This window comes from Mus caroli, chromosome 16, assembly GCF_900094665.2.
Source record: "Mus caroli chromosome 16, CAROLI_EIJ_v1.1, whole genome shotgun sequence".
In the NCBI taxonomy this organism is placed as follows: Eukaryota; Metazoa; Chordata; class Mammalia; order Rodentia; family Muridae; genus Mus; species Mus caroli.
Window position 1 is genome coordinate 71,399,402 of NC_034585.1, and position 2,961 is coordinate 71,402,362.

Below are 2,961 nucleotides of genomic sequence, written 5' to 3' on the forward strand. Positions count from 1 at the left end.
CACAAAGAGGAAGGAAGGAAGGAAGGAAGGAAGGAAGGAAGGAAGGAAGGAAGGAAGGAAGGAAGGAAGGAAGGAAGGAAGGAAAGAAGGAAGGAAGGAAGGGACTTTTAAAAAATCAATTTACTTAATAATTCACTCTACTACCTGGTCGACACCCGAGTCATGTCCCTCCTCCCCTCCCAGTCCCACCCTTACACATCCCTCCCCCCTTTGCCCTCCCTTCTTCCCAGAGAAAGGGAAGCTCCCCTCGGGTACTCCCCACCCTAGAACATCCAATTGCAGTAGGTCTAAGCACATCCTCTCCCTCTGAGGCCTGACCAGGAAGTCCTATTAGGGGAAGGGGATCTAACAGCAGGCAACACTCAGACACAGCCTGGGCTCCAATTGGGAGGAAACCCACATGAAGACCAAGCTGTGTATCTGCTAGAAATGAGTAGGAGGCCTATGTGCAGCTCCTGTGTGTTCAGTCTCTGTGAGCCCCCATGAGCCCAAGTTAGTTGACTCTTTAGGTCTTTTGTGGTGCCCTTGACCGGTTTGCTCAATTCTACACCCCACTCTTCCACAAGACTCCCCAAGAAGCCCCTGATGTCTGGCTGTGTGTCTCTGCATCTGTTTCCACCTGCTGCTGAACGAAGCCTCTCAGGAGGCAGTTCTACTAGGCTCCTGTTTGCAAGTACCGCGGAGTATCAATAGTGTCAGGGATTGGCTCTCTCACATGAGATGTGTCTTAAATTGAGCCGGTCATTGGTTGGCCATTTCCTCAATCTCTGTTCCATTTTCTCAAAATCTGTTCATCAATCCATGCATATCCTGTAGGCAGGGACAATTTTGGGTTGAGCCTTTTCTGGGTGGATTGATATCTCCCTGTCCCTGGTCTCCAGCTACTCCGGAGATGTCTCTTATCTATTTCTGTTCTACTCCCAGCCCTCTCCCACACCCCTCCTACCCACACTGGATCCCCATGCCTGTTCCCTTCCTCCATCCCTCTCCCACCCGCTCCCTCCCTTCATCCATCTCCGATGACTATTTTGTTTCCCTCTCTGAGTGAGCTCCACGAATCCTCCCTTGGGCCCTGAAGGAAGGACATTTGCTTAGGTTGATCTGTTTTGATCTGTTTTTCAAACGAGACTTCGGACATCTTTCTTTACTGTTTAACTTATCTAGAAGAAAAGGGGGGGGGGATTGTGCATCCTGATCATTGTAATGTTTATGCTTTATGTTGTCTTTTGTCATACCATTTAGGAGGAATGGATCTTCTCGGGGTTAAAAGATCTGGGCACCATGGGCACTTGCAATCCAAGGCTGAGGCTGGAGGACTGCTGTGAGTTTAAGGTGACCTGGGTACGGATTGAGCCAGAGGCCATCCTGAGCCCAATTCAAAAGGCAACTGTGAGTCCCTGTTCAAAACTCTAGGAAAAAGACCAAAGTATCTAGTTTATTTTTAAGTTTTTAATAGGCATTGTGGATGATTAAGTATCTCCCCATAGTAACCTGTGGCCTTGTGTCACTGGGTGGGCAAATCTTTTTTTTTTTTTTAACATTTTTGTCAGTTTCTAAAACCAAATTCTAAATGAAATCTTCTTGACCTTAAAAACACTTTGAGATTTCTGAAAGGTCATCTGGAAAATCTCAAACTCTTCTCTCACCTTCTAAGAAGGGAGACATTTGCTAATCTGTTATTTTGGTTGCTAAATTTCATGGGAAGCATAGTTAAATGAGAAATTATTTTTTTCAAGCTTGATTTGTATTTTATGAACTGATATGAGTAATATGACTATTTCAGATATTATAGAAGGCCCCAAGAAACATGCCAATGTCCTCTTCTCTATTATTTGTCCTGGCATAACATTATGTTCCCTGTTATAATCTTCAAATCCTGAATATCTCAGTGTTGTGTGACAGTTATGTAGTTGTGGCTCAGCAAGGTCCTCTGACCCTGACACGTTCCACATTCCAATCCACAGAAATCCATTAAGATAGAGGGCAAACAACTTAATATAGCTTTAGGAAGTCCCTGAAACTGAGCAGATTCACTAAGCCTCTTCCTCTCAAATAGCATATAAGCTCTAACGACTGACAAGGGTCCCTCACATATAAGCCAAGCTGCAAAGAAGACTCTCAGACAAATCCAGATGCCTGGACCAACCAAGATGCCTAGGAGAAACAAGGAAGGACACGCTCCAACCTGTTAATCTGCCTACCTACTGTGCAGTGGGATTCAGGTTAATAGCTTGTGTGAGTTGTCACTGTGCTGGGGTGGGCCTTAGTGATACAGTCTTTGAGTCATTTCTGCTCCTGTAAGTAACCCCACACCTGGTTTCCTCTAAGTAACCCCAATAAAACTCCTTGATCTGCTAAGTAGGACTTTCAAGTTATCCATACTTTGAGCTACCTATCTGGAGTGAATGCATTGATGTGTGTATGTGTGTGTGTGTGTGTGTGTGTGCGCGCACTCACGCACACATGCACATATGCACACATGTGCAAGCATGCGAATTGTGTCTCCCCGGGTAAAATCTATTTTACAGCACCCAGAGGCAAGCAAATTTCCCAGTCAAGTACATGATGGTACTGACCAATTAGATCCTTCACCAGTCACTGATTCTCTCCCATGACTTCCGAAAAGCTCCTCTTTCAAGTGCAAACCGAAACGCTTTGTCTTCGGCGAAGGACTACCTAAGACACAGAGGAAGTGACTGTAACAGGCACTCCCGGGTAAGAGCCTCTGATGACATAGCTAGGAGAACCCTGAGAGCATCTTACCGAAGTAAGTAACAGTTTCCATAATTAATGGAGATAGTGATGGGTTCATAAAACCACCAGCCCGAGATCAAGCAGGCCAAGAATTAATTACATGAGAATCCCTGAGCAGACGAGGAACAGCACTGGTGTCTTTTATGACAGCGTGGGATACGGCTGGGGTGCAGTGTTCCGTTTCCACATTTAAGGAGCATGTTTTCT